The 21,571-nt window shown below is 36.6% G+C and overlaps 1 long non-coding RNA gene across 1 annotated transcript in view; it reads left to right on the top strand.

Moving 5' to 3' along the window:
- Window positions 1-21,571, top strand: part of LOC136834282 (uncharacterized) — a 461,458-nt gene that overhangs the window by 294,598 nt on the left and 145,289 nt on the right. The gene's annotated exons all lie outside the window — the stretch shown is intronic.

Genomic DNA, 21,571 nt, shown 5'->3' with positions numbered 1-21,571 from the left:
AGCAGAAAATTGTGTATATAAAGAACCAGAGAGAGAGAGAGAGAGAGAGAATTTCAGTTCAGACCAAGGGAGAGAGAGGTGACACACCGATGCGTCATCATAAGCAGAAACATGTGTATATAAAGAACAAGAGAGAGAGAGAGAGAGAGAGAGAGAGAGAGAGAGAAAGAGAGAGAGAGAGAAGTTTCCGGTTTCTCATCATAAGCAGAAAATTGTTTATATAAAGAACCAAGAGAGAGAGAAACGAGGAGAAGAGAGAGAAGAGAGAAAAGGAGGGAAAGTCGAAGTGGGAAAAGGAATTGAATACACCAAAGAAAGTACACGAATGCGAAATGAGAGAAAGCTAAGGAAGAAATAAAGACTAGACTTTCTTTTTTTTCTTTTTAGAGAGAGATTGCAAAGAAAGTGAGGTGGTATCTCTCCCTCCTCCAGAGATGGAGTCGCTACGAGAGATGACCTTTGCGATAATGATGGCCGTGAACTACAGCGCCTGTTAATAGCCCTGAAATATGGGCAAAGGTGGTGGTGGTGTGTCTTTTCGGTTACGTCAGCAATGTCACTGAGAGAGAGAGAGAGAGAGAGATAATATATATATATATATATATATATATATATATATATATATATATATAGAGAGAGAGAGAGAGAGAGAGAGAGAGAGGAGAGAGAGAGAGAGAGAGAGAGCTAGACATTCATTCCTTTCAAAATTCGAGATAGAAAGAGAAGTCGTAGATATGCCAGCAGAGAGAGAGAGAGAGAGAGAGAGAGAGAGAGAGAGAGACAAAAGACACTTGTATGGATAAGAGACCAGCCCCAGAAAAAACGTTGGAGCGAGCGGTGTGAAACATTTCCATCGGGGAACTAAACGTTGCCCACATCAAAGACAGCTGAGCGAACGTTCATATAAATGATTATGCAGATAGTGCCTGAAGACTCCATTGTCTAACCTCACGTCATTTACTTCTTCGTCAAAAAGGGGGAACGTAGACTTTTCTCTCTCTCTCTCTCTCTCTCTCTCTCTCTCTTCAACACTTACTGTCTGTAAAGGCTGTTGTGGTTTTATGCTAATGAGAATGGTAAAGAGCCATGCTAATCTATGGTAAGAGAAGATCAGGGTGGTAAGGAGAATGAGCAATGCGAGTAATGTTAAGGGGCCATGGTAATCAATGATAAGAGCCATGGTAATGAATGATAAGAGCCATACTAATGAATAAAAGGGAACCAAGATACTGAGTTGTAACACACAAAGGTGGTAAGTTGTGAGGAGGCATAGTATTGAATGACAAGGGGCCGTGCTATTCAGTGTTTAGGAGCCATGCTAATGAATGATAATGAGCCATGCTATACAGTGGTGAGTAGCTCTGCTCTTCAGTTTTGAGGAGCCATGCTGTTCAGTGATGAGTAACTATGATATTCAGTGTTGGGAGCCAACTAATGAATGATAATGAGCCATGCTATTCAATGGTGGCTGTGCCATTCAGTGTTAAGGAGCCACTCCAATGAATGATAATGAGCCATGCGATGCATTGTTAAGGAGCCATGCTAATGACTGATGATGAGCCATGCTAATTCAGTGGTGAATAGCTGTTCTCTTCAGTGTTGGGAGCCATGCTAATGAATAATAATGAGCCACGCTGTTCATTGGTAAGTAGCTATGCTATTCAGTGTTGGGGAGGCATGCTAATGAATGGTAATGAGCCACGCTATGCAGTGGTGAGTAGCATTGCTGTTCAGTGTTGAAGAGCCATGCTGATGAAAGATAATGAGCCACACTGTTTAGTGGTGAGTAGCTGGGCTGCTCATTGTTGAGGAGCCACACTATTTAGTGCGAGTAGCTATGCTATTCAGTGTTGAGGAGCCATGCTGATGAATGATAATGAGCCACGCTATTCAGTGTTGAGGAGCCATGCTGATGAATGATAATGAGCCACGATATTCAGTGGTGAGGAACCATGCTACTGAATGATAAAGAGCCATGATAACGAATGGTAATGATGATGCAAGGATAAAGGGTGTCGGGTTCGTTCTTGATACAGTGAAAGTTTTCTTTTGGGATGTAGTTTGAGTTTAGCTTGATTGATTGGGTTATTAGACTGGCGTTGAAAAAAATAAGCAAATAAACCCGTACATATTCTGAGAAGCAGTTTGTATTTAGGAAGGAAATTGTGCTTTAAATGGTTTTTTATTACAGATTTTATTGTCCTCTATTAATATTCTTTGCCCAAACAAAGGAGGTTTTGACCAAGATTCAAATTGATCACCATTTTTGGTTGTTGATTTAGGGGAATGTTTATTGTTTATTGTACCTTAATGATTTAATCCAATCATAAACTTAAATATTGAAGCCAGAATGATTTAAGCCAATCATAAACTTAAATATTGAAGCCAGAATGATTTAAGGCAATCATAAACTTAAATATTGAAGCCAGTAATAAAGTTGATAATTTAAGCAAGTCATAAACCTAATGATTTAAGCCAGTAATATAATTAATGATTTAAGCCAGAAATAAGCTTAATTATTTAAGCAAGTAATAAACTCAATGATTTAAGCCAGTAATGTAATTAATGATTTAAGCCAGTAGTAAAATTGATAATTTAATCCAGTAATATAATTCAAATGATTTAAGCCAGAAATAAGCCAGCAATAAACTCAGTGATTTAAGCCAGTAATAAACTTGACTATTCAAGCCGGTAATAAACTTGCTATTAAATCCAGAAATAAGCTTAATGATTTAAACTTATAATAAACTTAATGATTTAAACCAATAATAAACTTAACGATTTAATCCAGTAAAAAAACTTAATGATGTAATCCAGTAACGCTACTGAAAGAACTGTTTTGTACAGTTTAGGCTCTGGTGTCATTATTCTCTTGAATGAATCGAAAAAATCAAATCTAGTTACTTTTATCGGTGCCACCCTGGATGTGTCATACGAAATTACAGAAGTTATAAAATTGTATGACTCATCTTGACCGATGTCAGCATAGAACGGAATTTTTGAGTAGGGAAAATCGATTAGCAGAATTGCAGTGTAGTTTAAATTGGTTAGAGAGAGAGAGAGAGAGAGAGAGAGAGAGAGAGAGAGAGAGAGAGAGAGAGAGAGAGAGAACTAAGCTAGACATTCATTCCTTTTAAAATGCTAGCGAGAACCAGAAGACATAAATATGTGAGAGAGAGAGAGAGAGAGAGAGAGAGAGAGAGAGAGAGAGAGAGAGAGAGAGAGAGAGAGAGAGAGCAGAACCAAGGCAGACATTCCTTCCCTTAAAAATTCTAGGTAGAAGAAGAATACGTAGATATGCCAGCAGAGAGAGAGAGAGAGAGAGAGAGAGAGAGAGAGAGAGAGAGAGAGAGAGTTTATCCTCAAATAAAGCCGTTCACCAATTGACTTTATTGCAGGAGTTGGAGACAATATCTGTGTTCGAAATATTCAAATTATTCGTATACTTATAGTAAACATACAGCCAAATTTTCTTTGATAAGGGTGAAAAGTTTCCAATTAAGCTTTATGGTGCCGTGGCCATTTGGTGATTTCTGGTAGCATAAGATACTTAATAGTATTATAATATGATATAATCAATAACTTTGAGAAATGCCCCCCTCATTTTTTAACCTGTGCTGTCATGCTGGGTTATTCTTTATTTATCATCATTCAGTAATAAATGTACCTGTCGTTTCAGATATATTTAATAGAGCTGGAATAGACCCGTCCTCACCATAGTAGCCAAGTGGGCAATCGTTTTTATTGCTTTTTAGGCTGAAATATACACATATAATCTACTAGTCACTTTTTACCGGGTACATATGTAATTGTAATAGCCACAATGCCGTATGTATGCACGAGAGGCAATAAACTTTTATTCTTCTAGTGGTCAGGTCGGTAGCGTGACCTAGCTTCCTGCTACCGGACATCATAACCACTTCAAATTTCTTGCGCTTGGTTCTTAAGGCTTTGCAGTGATAAACGTATCCAAAAAAGCGCAGAAGAATTCGAGAAGTCAAGACAGGCTTTGTGGCTATTACAATTATATATATATATATATATATATATATATATATATATATATATATATATATATATATATATATATATAAATGTATATTATATATATATATATATATATATATATATATATATATATATATATATATATATATATATATATATATATATGTACTGTATATATTTATATATATATATATATATACAGATACATTGATGCATATATATATATATATATATATATATATATATATATGTGTGTGTGTGTGTGTGTGGTGTGTGTGTGTGTGTGTGTGTGTGTGTGTATGTGTGTGTGTCTTTATAGGTTAGAGGCCAGCTCCAAAGGAAAAAAATATCAAATATTGCTTACCAGAGGTGTTTTGAATCGTTTTCATGTATTGTCCATATACACCTCGCTGTGACACTGACCTAGATAAATGACCTTTTCAGAGTTGTTGCGGGTGTGTGTGTGTGTGTGTGGTGTGTGTGTGTGTGTGTGTGTGTGTGTGTGCGCGCGTGCGTGTGTGTGTGTGTGTATAGCCATTAACGATGTCAGACATCGTTATTAGTCCCCTACTGACAATGTCGGTGTGGCCTTTACAGCAGTTTACCCTTTTTTGTCCATGTTCCTTTCGCTCTGTAATCTGTGACGCTTACCTTGCCAATGCGACGCCTACGCAATTGAATGGATTTCAGTCAAACTTGGCACAAAGAAAAACCATCTTGCTTAGATGTTCATTGAGGGAGATCATTTGTCTGTTTTCTCTGTCTGTCCGACTTTCACTTTGGCGTTGTTGCAACAATATTCCCCGAAAGCTTTTGTGACCGAAGATGTTAAGTGCAAGAAATTAAGAGACTGAGAAGTTTTGCGAAAAAGGATGAAGAATGATAAAGAGAGATACACATGGACATTCCATATGTCCCTCTTCTGAACATGTAAGAGAAAGAGAGAGAGAGAGAGAGAGAGAGAGAGAGAGATTCTTTATTCCATTAAAAATGTTGCTGACAGAAATTCTTTATTCCATTAAAATGGCTATACATACATTTAAGAAAGAAATTGGAGAGTCAAAACAAAGTCAAAATTTTTATTCCATTAAAAATTATATATGAGACTGCGGAAAGAAATTGGCCTGCCTTTTTGGCATTAGACTATTCTTGGTTTAGGTATTCTAGCTCAACTAACTTCCGAGGCGCACCAGACTCATTTTAATTAAAGGACGGAACTAGAGTGTTGTAGACAGAGCTTGAGACAAAACTCATCAAAATTGGGAAGGTGAATTTTTGAGCCAAAAACTCCACCCCACAGACAAGATAACAGCTGGGAAGACCTCAGTAGAGACACGAATCAAAATTTTAGCACTCGTATTGACTGATTTAACGTTCTCTGGCGTCGTGATAGCTTCCATATAAGCTCCCTCCCGGCATGGATACGGCTTTCACTTTTGCTAGGGGTCTGAAATTTGTATTCAACTGCTTCCCCTCTTGCATCATTTGATTTTGCTTCTTGATTCTCTACATTTACAAACTTCTGCAGTTGTTTATTAGCTTTTCTCTTGGGGTTTAATTTCCTCCATTGCACCTTTTCTGTAAAAAGTGCTTACTGGAGTTCATTTCAAAATCATTAATTTCCCCCATTTTTTTGGTTTTCTGAAAAAGAAGACTTTTGTGCCGGCTTTTTCTGTCCGTCTGCACTTTTTTCTCTCCGCACTTTTCTATCCGCCCTCATATCTTAAAGACTACTGAGGCTAGAGGGCTGCAAATTGGTGTTGATCATCCACCCTTTAATCATCAAACATACCAAATTGAAGCCCTTTAGCCTTAGTAGTTCTTATCTTATTTAAGGTTAAAGTTAGCTATAATCGTGCATCTGGCAACGATATATGCCAGGCCACCACCGGTCCGTGGTTAAAGTTTCACGGTCCGCGGCTCGTACAGCATTATACCGAAACCACCGAAAGATAGATCTATTTTCGGTGGCCTTGATTATAAGAGGTACAGAAAACTCATTTTTTACTTGTTTTATATTTGCCCTTGATTACATCATTCATCCTCTCATTATTTCATTACACCGTCAGGCTCTCCTATTCGCCTTTACCCAAAAGGATTCCCAGTCTGACTCACTGACCTCATCTCTTACCCTAACTCTCTCAGACAATCCGAATAGAATCACTCTTCGTCTATCCCAGTACTGTACACCTTGCCCTTACACCTTAGTCTCAGAGTGCTCTGACCATTTGTCCATCTTTTTCTCCCAAGTCCGTTTCTCTACGTGTGTTTGTCCAACGTATTTTCATCCAGCTGATTTTGTAGTTCGACTTTTTGTATAGAAAAAGTAATCAGTGAGAATTTAGAGTAGTTTACCTCGGTTTCTGGTAATTCACTATTCGCGAATGAGCTAGAAATGTAAGTCAGTAATATGCGAGCTACAAATTATTTTTCAAATTCGAGATAAATCAGGGCAAATGCATCAAACCGTGCTCGCTCTCAATGCTGGAAGTTCTTCAAGAAAAGAGAAATCATAGAGGGTGCAAGTGGAAATAAGTTTTTAGCTAAAGAATTCGACAGTGTATATAGTTTTCGTCCTAGAATTCAAAACTGGACAAGATTATTATTAGTGTATAAAAGGATAGAGGTTTACAGAAAGTTGTGTATTTCTCTGGCTTTTTACCAAATCCAGTTAGAATTACTTACGGGGCAGTCCGACATATGACAAAAAGCGCTCGTAAATTATTCTATGGAAGGGTAAAGAAAAGAGAAGTCGATGAAATATAGACGTGAAGCAACTTCTTGCATGTCAGGTATTTCAAAAATTGTGCAAAATTACAGAAAAAGTTGAAGGAATCCAGAGAATCCTTTGAAATTTCAGAGTTGATGGAACTGTTTTCAATATTTGCAACTGACAGTTCACTAAATGAACTTGCCTGATTTTATTATTAAATGTAGTCGTGTAATGGAACTTTCAAAGTGGCAATTAGCATATCTGCAGCCGTGTGCGTAACGGGGAACGTAGCATTTCACGTTTACATGTGTTACTACCAAATAAATCAGAGCAAATGTATCAAGCAACGCTTTCTCTCAAAGCTGGAATCTGCATTCTTTATTCTGGCAAAAATGTCATACCCGTGTTTACGAGCAACATATATTGAACTTTGCAATTCCTGTTGGATATTAGGCAATCTTGCGAGCGTTGGTTTCGTAAGAACTTTAACGTAATACACTTTTAGTTTACTGTAAAAGAAAACTATTGTGCCGGCTTTGTCTGTCCATCCGCACTTTTTTCTGTCCGCACTTTTTTCTGTCCGCACTTTTTGTGTCTGCCCTCAGATCTTAAAAACTACTGAGGCTAGAGGGCTGCAAATTGGTATATTGATATTCCACCCTCCAATCATTAACCATACCAAATTGCAGCCCCCTAGCCTCAGTAGTTTTTATTTTATTTACGGTTAAAGTTAGGTATAGTCGTGCTTCTGGCAACGATATAGGATAGGCCACCACAAGGCTGTGGTTCAAGTTTCATGGGCCGCGGCTCATACAGCACTATACCGAGACCAACTGAAGATAGATCTATTTTCGGTGGCCTTGATTATACGCTGTAGCGGCTGTACAGAAAACTCGATTGCACCGAAAAAACTTCGGCGTATTTTGTACTCGTTTAATATCCTCTACAAAATCCACACACATTGAAAAATCTAAAATACCACTTTTCTTAAATCTTCTCTACAACATCGACGCACTTTCAAAACCTCCAATAGATCAATATTGGATTTCGTTCTTCTGTTATTCCTAACATGACATATGGTGTGGGACAGAAAACTCCTTTCCTCGGGCCATTTAGTGATTTTCACACCACGCACATCATCGCGACTGTTATTGTTTTATTTCCCGGAAACCTACGGAGGAAGAAAAGTGATTGTGTGATTGTCGTTGGCCGCCGGGTAGGAGGCTCATCTGCCATTTAAGGGGAATTTCGTCCATCACAAATCTTATATATATAACCCTCGTCTAGGCGCGCCTCTGTTTTCGCGGTACACTGTATTATATTTATTTATGTGTATATATATACATATATATATATATATATATATATATATATATATATATATATATATATATATATAAAATACACAAGCATATATATATGTATGTACGTATGTAATATATATATATATATATATATATATATATATATATATATATATATATATATATATATATATATATAAAAATGTAATATGTATACATGTAAATAAATACATACAGACACGCACGCATACACACACATATATATACACTCATACACATTCAGTATATACATTTACATATGCATATATACACTATATAGCCGAAGAGATTGGCGACTATTCGGTGCAGCCTGATACTAAAGGAAACAGTATATCCACATCATAAAATGAAATATTAAAATAAGAAACAAAAGCAAGTAGTGATTTCCAAGCTTGGCCATTAGTAATTATATCCTTCAATTCGTACATCACTGGACGAGCACTGAACTCAAAAGTGTAATTACCCCTAAAAGGAAGATTTTCAGGACCAATAAAAAACAAACATACACATCTCTACGTCATCAGGGAGAGTCATGAAAAGATTCCTAGGAATAACAGGGGTTGATTCCTAGGAATTATACATCCGTACGCAATTAAGGAATTATAGGACAGTTTATGTTATATCGAAGTGGGAACGTTTTGAGGAAGGTAATAAAGACATATGCTTTATAGTTTTTTTTATTTATTTATTTAATTTTTTTATATTTATTAACATTGAATCAAATCTAGTTTTACTGGTTAAAAGGGAGCTTCGCTTTCCAAACAGTCACGAATTTCATTTGAATTCTTCGTCTTTATTAATATGAAAGGTTCCGTCCACCTGATTTCCCGGGAACGGAAATCGTAGGCTTAAATCTCTCTCTCTCTCTCTCTCTCTCTCTCTCTCTCTCTCTCTCTCTCTCTCTCTCTCATGTCTTTGCTTTTCCACAAATTATTTCTATTTCGTTCGGAAGCTTGCTTAGCAAGACAATGAGATGTTGACCTTTTTGTCTCGTCTCATTAATAATAATAATGATAATAATAATTTTTTTATGGTAATAAGTCATTTTTTCCTTAAAAGGGCTGTTTTCATAGGATGTTAACATTACCGTTATCAGTAAATCTTTTGGGATGAGGTTGCTAGCCCCATACCGTTCTCTACTCTGGATAAACCCAGTACATTCGAATAACCACCAGGTATAATATTCACGTTTTGGGTCAGTAGAGAAACAGTGGGTTTCTCATGGATTTTAGCGTCTCCCATCTTCCTACCAATCCCTGGTGAGGTGGGCACAGTAACCACTGGACCACAAAGCCAATAATCACATAAATTGTGGAGAAACAAATTTATGGGTACATATATTTAAAAATAAATCTATACAGAGAGCTTTGGGGAATCTGTTCGATTCCTCTTTTCAAGCGTAATATCAGTATTTACAGCTCTCTCTCTCTCTCTCTCTCTCTCTCTCTCTCTCTCTCTCTCTCTCTCTCTCTCTCTCTCTCTCTGCGCCCCATAAACAAGCAAACGTCCGCAGAAACCAAATCTATTTTTGATTATCTCTTCATCTCCAGTTTCCTCCCCATCAAAAATTGATTTCCTTGTCCGGGAAGTATCCCTGGATATACGATAGCTTCATCTCGAAATCACCATATATAAGAAATTAATCGCCGAAAACCCTCAGTTCAAATCCGTGATTTAGAGTGATATCCCCTCTCCGTATATTGTTTTACTACGATTTATAAAAAAGAGAGAGAGAGAGATTAGATTGAGGATTTTCTTGTTGGATCTGCTGTAGCCAAGATTGCAGTGGGATTTAGATGCGTTAAGTCGTAAGAATAGGAATTGATATATGATAGTAGTTTTCTTTGGTACAGGCAGACGCACACATATACAATATATATATATATATATATATATATATATATATATATATGTATATATATATATATATATATATATATATATATATATATATATATATATTTGTGTATATAATATAATGTAATATATTTATATATATATATATATATATATATATATATATATATATATATATATATATATATATGTATATATGTATATGTATGTATATATGTATGTATGTATGTATGTATGTATGTATGTATGTATGTATACACACACAAATTAAACATTCAAATGGGATGAAAAGTTTGCTCCGTTTTTTCATATGCTGACTGAAAAGGCTTCCACAACAAATTAGGTGTTAATTAGTCTCATATTTCGGCCAGATTGATATTCCCAGGCTGTCTTTAATGCATTAATTTACTGTGATGAATAATTAAGTGAGTTAAGTAAAGTCCATGACAACATTATTGAGAGTCAGAGAGCTAAACCCAATTAAATTATAAGTAAAAAAAAAATAAAAAAGAACTGAAAATAAAAAATACAACTGGTATTTAGGAATGCAAACTCATTTTTGAAAATAAGTAATACTTCAGAGCCTGTAATAACCGTAACTGACCAAGAAATGGGGGTGGGGGCGGTTGTTCGTCTGAAAGGTGGTGGTGGTGGTGGGAGGGGGGGGGGGGCGTACACCCGATGGAGCATCGGAGGGCCAATGAAGGGCTTCCGAATTTGAAAGTGACCTGTGATATCCAGTGACAGGCTTGTTTTATACCCAGTTCCAGATGATTGACTTAAGATGGGCATCACGTAAAATTGGACTGTTCGTCGTTATGGAGCCATCTTGCTTATTATTGTAAAGAATAAAACTCACATAGCCAGCGGTTATGATCGAAAAAAATTTATTCAAAAATTAATCTTTAGCCATGAGCCATCTTGTTCGTGAAGGTCGAGATTCAAGAATCAACCAAGGCAGTCAGTCTTCTTGGAAGTGAACTTCCCCCTTTCTTCTTCTTCTTCTTCTTCTTCTTCTTCTTCTTCTTCTTCTTCTTCTTCTTCTTCTTCTTAAAGCATTCAGCCTCATTCAGCCTCTTTTCAAGAGGCTGTCTACTTAGGGGTTAAACCCACTCTCACAATGTCGTGACTAAATATAGAAAATTAAAAACAGCTGATATAGAAAATAACAAACAGTAGGATTTTGACATTATCCTGTAATTATGCTTGTTTCATATTTGTATTTTTTTTTATTAATATTTATTCGTGATGTTTTTGTTTTCCTCTTTCATATTGTCGGCATTCTGTTCACCGGAACCTTTCAGTGGAAATTAATGTCCTTAATGTTTTTGTCCATTTACATTTACGAGTGATAATAATAATAATAATAATAATAATAATAATAATAATAATAATAATAATATAATAAATAAAACAGTAAGGTAAAAAGCATACATTGATGCTAGTGCATAGTAGGTAGTGCACTAACATCGGTGCATTCTTAAATTTTGTTTGCCGATTTTGAACAGTAGTTAACATGTAATGTCCGTAGGGTAATTTTAATCATGACCTAGAAATCACGACTATTGGCTACCTCTTATTTTCCTTGGTTCCCACAGAGGAAGATGTTATTAAAAAAAAAAAAAAAACAGGTATCAGATAAGTTCTACTTAAGCAGCCGTAACCCGAATAAAACGTGTTTAAAGGAGGGTCATCTGTTTATATTGAATGATAAAATGGATAAGAAAAACATTTACTGTACATCATATGCACACTTTCGTATCTTAGCTTATTTAAATTAAGAAAAAAATAATAGCAATTATGAAAGCGATAAGGGGAAACATACAAAGAATTTACCATTCCGTATCTAATGCTTTTTTTTTTGCTGCCATTGACAGCAACATAACACTGCATAGAAATCTAATGTAAGGAATGAGCTAGTAAAATTTTCATAGCACTGCTGACACTTCCTCAAACAAAGCACGAAAACGGAGGAAGAACGGAAGATGGATTTTTTCTGACAATTTAAAATCCTTAGAAGTGAAAGGTACAAATGGGAACCCTTGTCGCAAGATAATTTTATGGAAAGGAAAATGGCAGTGTCTCTTTCCTTCATCTATTTTCGAAAATTTAGTCGAAATCGCTCTGAGATTCTTTACTGTCCTTATGAATATGTCACCTGTCATATTAGGCGAAAGTTTCAAACGAGTCAGGGGAAGTCTGAATGCATTTCGAATACTAGGAATTTGAGATATCTGTTGGTACAAACAAAGGAAAGTTATAATAGCCTTATACATGGTCAAAATGAACACTTAACGTACACACACACACTGTATATATATATATACAGTATATATCAGCATTAATCTACAGAGCCCTTTAATATTCAATTCGCTCTACCTCGGAAATAATATATTTTCATATATGTTTCTCGAAGGGGAATTTTTAGTTGATAATAAGTTCGTCGTCTCTTGGGCTCGAACCATGGAAGACAAGAACTAAGGACTACAGTGACGCGCCTTAAACCACTCGGCCATCTAGGGATGTGATAAAATACATTTATATATACATATATGTATATATATTACATTATACATACACATACACATATATATATATATATATATATATATATATATATATATATATATATATATATATATATATTATTGAGAGAGAGAGAGAGACACGCAATATACATAGAAATAGTTTCTTGAATTGAAGGATTTACAAATATGACCACAGTCACAGTCACTATCAGTACGGGAATCATTGGCAGCTCAACATTTTGACATTAACTAAGAAACTTTATATATACCACTTTCACAAAATGAAAACTGATTTATCACAAAGAGAAACAAAATGAAAGCTGCTGCGTCATTCGAGATGCCAAAGGCCTACGGTTATTTGACAATGGTAAGAAGACTATTCCGAACGTCGTAGCTCTCTCTCTCTCTCTCTCTCTCTCTCTCTCTCTCTCTCTCTCTCTCTCTCTCTCTCGTTATACGTAGAAGTAATGTGACTCCGAGGATTAGGACGCTCCTGGCATGATTCCCTTTCCTAGGATATGGCAATCTGATATTCTGTAGGGCTTGAGACGTAATATATAATTGCTCTTCAGTCCCCTTTATCTTGTATCTATCTAACATTTGACGGTTGGCAGGAAAGGGTATTTGTCGTTGATATTCCATTTCCTGATTCCCTGGAGTTTGGCAGTTGTTGGTTTGCAGGATTCCACATGGATTGGACCAATTGGTGCTAGTTTCTGTGAGACACAGGTCGTTAATAATAATTTGTATTACACAAGCCATAAATGAGAATTGGTATTACACAGGGCATTAATGGTAATTGGTATTACACAGGACATTAATGATAATTTACAGTGGTAATGATAAATTACAGCATGCCGTGTCACTGGTCAGCTGTTTGCTTGTAGAGTTTTGTTGAAGTGCAGCTATTACTGCCTTGCAGCCCAACGTGTGGCTCAGTGGCATTGCTGCTTTCTATATAGCTGTAGAAAATTGTTGTTGTAAAATTGTTGTTGTTAGTTTACAGTATTCAGGTAGCGTTGTTGCAGTCGTTTGCTTGTAGCAATCTCATGGACTGTGGTTAGTAGTTGTTTCTTACAGCACTTCATATTGCTAAGGCATAATGTTGTTTTCTGTATGACAGTGGACAGTAGTAGTCAGTATGACTATGGCCAGTTGTTGTGCTTATAGCACTCTGCCATGTTGTAGCCAGTAGTTGTTGGTTTGCAGTATATTTGCATGGGTTTAGATGGATGTTGTTCGTTTGCCACTTTATTGAATCTTTTGTTAGTTTTTTTCAAATGTCATGCTAAGACAATAGCTATGTTTTAAAAAAAAAGTCAGTCATTGCATTTTTTACTTTTAGAAAAATAACTTTTTGGCATTATAATAAATCGAGATTATTCGGAATTTTGCAGTTTGTGCTGGACTGATAAATGCTTTGACATATCACCCTTATTTTTGTCGAGCCATAAACAGCGCACAGAAGGCATAATTAAGGGTCGGTTTACATCATTTTCCAGCGTATTCTAAAGAGTGATAAGCAAGTTACTAATTAATATATAAAAACACAGTTAAAAGTATTTTCTTTGTAAAAAAAATTCTGTACAAAGAAAATACATTTAACTGTGTTTTTATATATTAACTAGTGTATCGGTTATAACTCTTTAAAATACGCTGAAAATGCTGTTAACCGACCCTTAACTATGCCTTCTGTGCGCTGTTTATGGCTCGACAATAAATAAGAGGCCGATATTTAAATCAAAAGAAAAATCACCCCGATCTTTGCAGTTTGGCCCAGCGAGATAAAACGCGCCAGCTCCCCGAAGTCTTGATGAGAGAGAATGATTTATGAAAGTCAGCGCAGGAATATTTTATGCAGAAGGGAGAATGTCGCGCGAAATTTGTGACTAAGATGTTGCTACATAACTCGACGAAAGCTCCTTTCATCTGGTTCCAAACTTTGGTATCGCGTGCTGGCCTTGATTAAAAAACTTTGCACCGTGTTATAGTGATAGTTATTCATCGGGGAAGTGGAGTATACGGACCTCATTTCATTTTCTACTTGCACCCCGTTTTCTATGTAGATTTTCGAGCAACTTTGGTAATGAAGCGCTGCCCTTAACAGCATTCTTCTCGTAGGAAATGCGGGTGTGTGTGTGTGAGTGTGGGTGTGTGTGGGTTTGTGAGGGTGTGCTTGTGGGGAGACCGAGAGGCTGTTCTGAGTGAGAGAACTGTAATATTCTGGTGAATGCCTGTGGCTTTTTTATTTTAGGAAATTGAAAAAAAAACATTTCTTAATTTCAGTATCTATTTGTTCGCTTATCGACGCGAAAAAGGTATTAACCCATTAGTCAAAACTCAAATTACTTCAGATATCCTTTTAGTATAACTATAAACCTAAAATAAAATCGGTTGGGAGTATATCAAATAAGGAAAATTGCAAAATTTTTCTGCATCAATTCGCACAGAATATGTACACCTAGAAGAGAACATAGGTAACCATCTAAGGAATATATATATACAGTATATATATATGTGTGTATATATGTCACGTGTTTCTACAAAGGTGTTAACCCTCCGTTTTCCGAAGTTATTTCTGGATTAGATCGTTTGAGAAGATTAGTGGCTGGGTGTATATCTAGTCATTGTTGGGTTGAAGCAAAAGCCAGTAATAGATATAGGTTGGCATGGGAGGGACGAAGTTTAGCTTTAAATGCAATTAAAACGAATGAATTTGATTACAGTGAAGTGTGACAGGTATCATAAAAAGAGGGAAGAAGGATAACAAGAACTGCAGAGAAATGCAGCATGAAATATTAATGAACAAATAGATCTCAGAATTAAAAATGGAAATGGAGAGAGAGAGAGAGAGAGAGAGAGAGAGAGAGAGAGAGAGGAGAGAGAGAGAGAGAGAGAGAATGTCTGAAGTAAATACAGTCCTAAGTTGCTCGAGTGAGTGTTCTGAGGACTTGTTGAATATGCAGAATGGAAAATAACAAAGCTGAATGACTGAAGAGAGGAAAGGTTTAGTGTAAGATTGGAATTGGTTTTGTGAGTGACTATTGAGGACGTTTGGAAGTCAATTAAGAGGCTGAAGAATGGAAAGACTCAGGGAATTGATGGGATTACAAGTGAGAGGCTGTAATACAGTGGTGATGGCGTTACTGAGCTGGAGATAAGGATTTTGAAGGTACGTCGAGGATAAAGTAAAAGTTCCAGAGGAATGACTGGAAGAATTGTAGGTCAGTGTCTATAAAGGTAGAGATGATGGTGGCGGCTGCATTATTTAGCATACCAAGATGTTTGTTAGGGTTTTATGAAAAAGTGAAGGCAGACGACATGGGGACTGACAGAATAAAAGAGTGTGGTTTTAGACAAGGTGCAAGGGTCAAGTGTTTGTTATGCGAGGAATTTAAAAGTATAAGGAACATTTTTATATGGCATATATACATGCCCAAAGAAAAACCTTTGATAAAATCTATAGAGACGAAATGTGGCGGATATAGAGGTTGTGAGGTACATAAGAAAAGTCGTTGGGAGTGACTGAATTTTTTTTTATGATAAAAACTAAATGTGTGATAAAGCCACTTTAACATCAAACCAGTCACTCTCCCATCTACAAATTCAGAGACATGTTTATCTTATGTCACTTGGGGTGTTTAATATCTTTTTAGATGGAGTGATGCGAGTATCACAAAAAGGAAATAAGTAAATATAAAGCTGGGGGATTAGCGGATAATTCGTAAATGGAGGGTGGGATGGCTGTTGTTTACAGATTTAGAATAGAGAAGAGATGATGCGGAAACTATCGAATAACTTTGATAATGTCTGCAAAAGGAGAAAGTCGAGAGTAAATATATATATATATATATATATATATATATATATATATATATATATATATATATATATATATATATATATATATATATATATTATATATATATTACATATATATACATTATATATATAAATATATATATTTAAAACGCTTGTACAGAACTATAAATAAAAAGGCTTTACTTATATTTCTATGTGTAGAGATGTTATGCAGACGCTCAGTTTTTGGAACAAGGCTGAGCTCCAATTGCCATTTTAAAAGAGTATCGATTTTTCAAACGGAACAGTTTTTTTCCTTTAATATAAAAGCCATTTTTACGGGTTGTCAAATATTTATTACGCAGAATGTCAAGATATATTAAATAAATTCAAAGAAGAGAATAGAGAGACGATCGCAAAACGACGTTGGAAATCACACACAACGCAACTGTTCCGTCGAAACTTAAGAGTGAATAGCGACTCGGACTGAGCCCCAGATAAATCCAGATTACATTTGGTGAATACTCATTATTTCAATTAATCCCAGGCTTCCCGACCGTACCGTTCTTTCATCGCTTTCATGTGAATCCTCTTTTTTTTTTCTACTTTATCCTTCCCTCCCCATTCCCTCTCCTCTCTCTCTCTCTCTCTCTCTCTCTCTCTCTCTCTCTCTCTCTCTCATATCTTCTCTGTCCTTCCCCTTTCTCTCTCTCTCTCTCTCTCTCTCTCTCTCTCTCTCTCTCTCTCTCTCTTCTCTTCCATCACCCTTCCCCTCCCCTCCCATCTTACCCCCTCTCCTCCCCTCTGTCTCTCTCTCTCATATCTTTTCCATCGCTCTTCCCCCTTCTCCTCCCATCCTATCCCCTCTCTCTCTCTCTCTCTCTCTCTCTCTCTCTCTCTCTCTCTCTCTCTCCTGCCTTTCATATCTTTCATATCGAAGGATCACATAGGATCAGCACTGGCGAACCTGGTATGTAACTACAATCAGAAGAATTGTCAGTCAGTGGCTTTCCGTCATATCGGGAACGAATAACGGATGTTTGAGAGTAGCTTAATGCACAGACACGCACACACTTACACATACATACACGCACACATACACATCAAATACCAATATGGTGGGTTAGCGGTAATCTCATTTTTTTTCTACCGTGTATTGGTTTGAATCCGCATAGGGAAAGGAGAATTTCCTTAATTTCCCTGCGGATTCGAGGCTTTCAGTGGAAAGCTTAACTAATAAAGTGAGGTAATTAACAAGTTATAGATATATAAGTATATATTAGAATATATATATATATATATATATATATATATATATATATATATATATATATATATATATATATATATATATATATGTTGTGTTGTTTGTTTGTATGTGTGTTCTTGTATGGGTTGGGAGAGAGAGAGAGAGAGAGAGAGAGCCAGCCAAAATTGCTGTACTTTTTTGTAACTGGTTGGAAATCGCTTTTAAATAATTACAATAAGTGAACTTGAGCCACTTATTTCTCAGTCTCTGTTAAGTAATCTTAGAGCGCACATTTCTTTAAAACAAGCTTCGCATTTGATAAACATCTCCCAGACGCACTGCTAAAAGTCATTCAACTCTTAGAAATTGGTACCTCAAAAAAAAAAAAAACTAATTTTTTTGTCTCCTCCGGGGAAAAAAGACATAAGACAAAAGGAGAGAGACTTGATAATTCTGATGAGGTTTTTTTTTTTTTGGGGGTGGTAGAAGTCGGGTGGGGGAGGTGGAGTTGGTGGGTGGGGGTGGGAGTGCATTAGGGGGTGGGAGGAAATGTCTTTTTTTTTTTATTTTTTTTTTTACAAGGGGAAGAAACACGGCGATATTTCTTTTCAGAAATCTTCAAAAGAGCCATGCTTTTCCACGTGGATCCATCCATTAGAAAATACAATTAATCCGTGATTCTTAAAAGCTCTCCTCATCTGGTGGGGAAGAGGTTTCTCCAGCTCGCTGTCTGGATGTTTAGCATTATCATTCACGCTATTATTGTTGATATTTTGTTATTTTGTTGTGATTTCTTTTATTCCGGCTAATAGACAAGGGTAATGAAGTGTCTCTCCAGAAACAGTAGTGGTAGTTGGGTTGCCTAATAGATGGAATTTATTTGGATACATGAGGTAATTTCTTGGATCGCCAGAGATAATAGAGATAATTTATATAGATACTATGAAAACTAATGTATACTTATTCTTCGATCACCAAAGACAATAGAGGGAATTTATATGGATACGCGAGGTAATTTCGTGGCTCGCCAGATACAATAGTGGGAATTTATATGGGTAGTTGAGGTAATTTCTTGGATCGCCAAAGACAATAGAGGGAATTTACATTGGTATGTTAGGTAATTTCGTGGCTCGCAAGAGACAACAGAAGGAATTTATTTAGATACATGAGGTAATTTCGTGGCTCGCCACAGACAATAGAGGAAATTTATAGGGGTACATGAGGTAATTACATGGAATTACATGGCTCGGCAGTGACAGTAGAGGAAATTTTTATGTGTGCATTAGGTAATTAAGTTTGTGCAGGAGAGGTAATTACATAGCTCGACAGAGAGAGCGGCAGTAATTTGTCTGTGTGTACGTGAGGTAATTACGCGGTTCGCCGGCGACAGCAGAGGAATTTGTACGTACGCACATATTACGTAAATACGCATTACGGGAATATGTACAGTTACGTTCTTTGAAACTACCTCTGTTCCAAAAGATGACTCATGGAAGTACCCGTCCTTGCTACACTTGTCAACAAAAAGTAAATAGTAAAAAATGCGCCGAAGTTTCTTCAGCGTAATCGAGTTTTCTGTACAGCGTATAATCAAGGCCGCCGAAAATAGATCTGTCTTTCGGTGGTCTCGGTATAATGCTGTATGAGCCGCGGCCCATGAAACTCTCAGCCGGCCGTGGTGGCCTGTGTTGTTGCGTTGCCAGACGCACGATTATGGCTAACTTTAATTTTAAATGAAATAAAAACTTCTGAGGCTAGAGGGCTGCAATTTGGTATGTTTGATGATTGGAGGGTGGATGATCAACATACCAATTTGCAGCCCTCTAGCCTCAGTAGCTTGTAAGATACGAGGGCGGACGGAAAGACAAAGCCGGCACAATAGTTTTCTTCTCAGAAAACTAAAAATGTTTCGTAATTACGTGTAGTTACAAGAGTTTAATGAAGTTGTGGCTTTTTCTTGCATGTAATCAGCTTTTCGACCAGTCTTTCGCGCTGCATTTGTAAAAATCCTCTTTTTACTCAAGTCGGTCAAATGCAACGAATATAAATACAAGATTCGCGGTCATGCTTCCGAAGTGGTACGTGATACATGAATTTTTCCATGATTTACATTTCATTTTACTTATCAGTGTTTATTTCAGTGTGGCATTAGGCGATACTGGAATTGCACGGTCATATGATTGTTTATTTCTTCTGCTACAAAGCTGTGGAATTTTCGTTCTTCTTACTTTTTCCCAGACTAACACCTCTTGATTGTTTATTTCTTCTACAAAGCTGTGGAATTTTCGTTCTGCTTACTTTTTCCCCGACTAACACCTCATGATTGTTTATTTCTTCTACTACAAAGCTGTGGAATTTTCGTTCTTCTTACTTTTTCCCAGACTAACACCTCATGATTATAGATATAGTAGTCTTTACTGCCATTTGATTGCCGTTTATAATTAATGTTCAATTGTCACGGGGAAAAGTTATGTACAATTTACAATATACAGGTATAAGAGGATATCTATGAAAACATTCTTTGTTGGGGGGCGGGTGGTTGGTTGGCAAGAGAGTGTATGCTTAAGGTAAAGATCAGAATTCTTGGCAAGGTGCAGCTAAACACAAAAGCTTGATCAAGAAGCCTTTGGGATGGAGGAATTGGCGGGGGAGGGGGGGAGAGTAGATTTGCACATTAGAGGTAATTAGAGAGGAGAGGGGCACACATGCACTTGTAAGGCGCAGTTATGGAAGGGAACAAACTGGCACATGAATTAGCCAAGGGTCAAATAGACACATATACTGGTTAAGGGGCTAAATATTATCATTCAGAAGATGACCCCTATTCATATGGAGCAAGCCCACAAGGGCCATTGACTTGAAATTCAAGCTTCAAAGAATTTGTGTCCAATTAAAAGAAGTAACAGAAGGCAATAGGAAATACAGAAAGAAGAGACCACTTATTAGGAAGGAAAAAGTATATTAATAAATTAATAAATCGCCAAAAATTTAAATTATCAAATCCAAGGAGAATTGCTTTAGGGTAGTAATGCATTGCACCTTCGCTTGAACCTTTGAGGTTCCAATTGCACAACACCCGCAGGAAGACTATTCCACAGTCCAACGGCGTGAGGAATAAAGGACCTCTGGAACTGAGAAGTTCGACAGCGAGGCAAATTTGCTGCATGTGCAAATGAGCACATGAGCTGGTAAGGTGTCAAACGGGCACAATGGCTGGTTAAGGGACAAATTGGCATGCGAGTTGTTGAGAGGAAAATGGGCTCATAAACTTTGCAAGGAGCAAATGACCTGATGAGCTGGTTAAATATCATATCGGTGCTTGAATTTGTTTGGACAAATGGGAACTTGAGATGGTTAATAGTAAAAGGTAATAGTAAAATACGCATGTGATCTGGCTAAGGGGTAAATGGAAACATAAGTTTTTCAGTAGCAGATGGACACATGATCATAGTAAATTTCAAATAACATCTGTGTAAATTTCATGCAACATAAAACATCAGTTCGAGCTAACTTGAAACCTAAAGAAATATTTTTTATATTTGAATTGCCACCTATTTATGTCTGAGAGAGAGAGAGAGAGAGAGAGAGAGAGAGGGTACAGCACTATTCAGCGCCGCAGCTTCAGCGCCGATGATTCAGCGCCGCCGTTTCAGCACCAGAAAGTTCAGCGCTAAATATTTCGGCGCCAGACGTTTTCAGCGCCGGGAAGAGACTGTCTCATATATCTAGACACTGAAATATAATCTTGTTTCTTTTAAATCATTTGATTAGTTTTAAAAAACCTTTATAAAACATGTAAGAAAAAGAATAAAGCCGAAAAATAATTTATTTATATTTTAGAAAAAAATTATATATAAGAAACAACTCATTTAATTGATTAAATTGTGTCCTATTGAACGAAGGTACTCTATTTCATTTTTTGCCATATTCAGAAACAATCTTTAGAATTCTCTCATCTGCTTTTCTGTATTTACGTAGTTTCAATCAGGTTCATGGCCACATGCAAGTTTCTCAAAGTACTCGTCCCTTCCCTTTCGAATCTGCCTGAGGACATCGATGAATTTCAAATAGT

Source organism: Macrobrachium rosenbergii, chromosome 53 (assembly GCF_040412425.1).
Source record: "Macrobrachium rosenbergii isolate ZJJX-2024 chromosome 53, ASM4041242v1, whole genome shotgun sequence".
Lineage (NCBI taxonomy): Eukaryota > Metazoa > Arthropoda > Malacostraca > Decapoda > Palaemonidae > Macrobrachium > Macrobrachium rosenbergii.
This window is presented reverse-complemented; position numbering and strand designations above follow the sequence as displayed.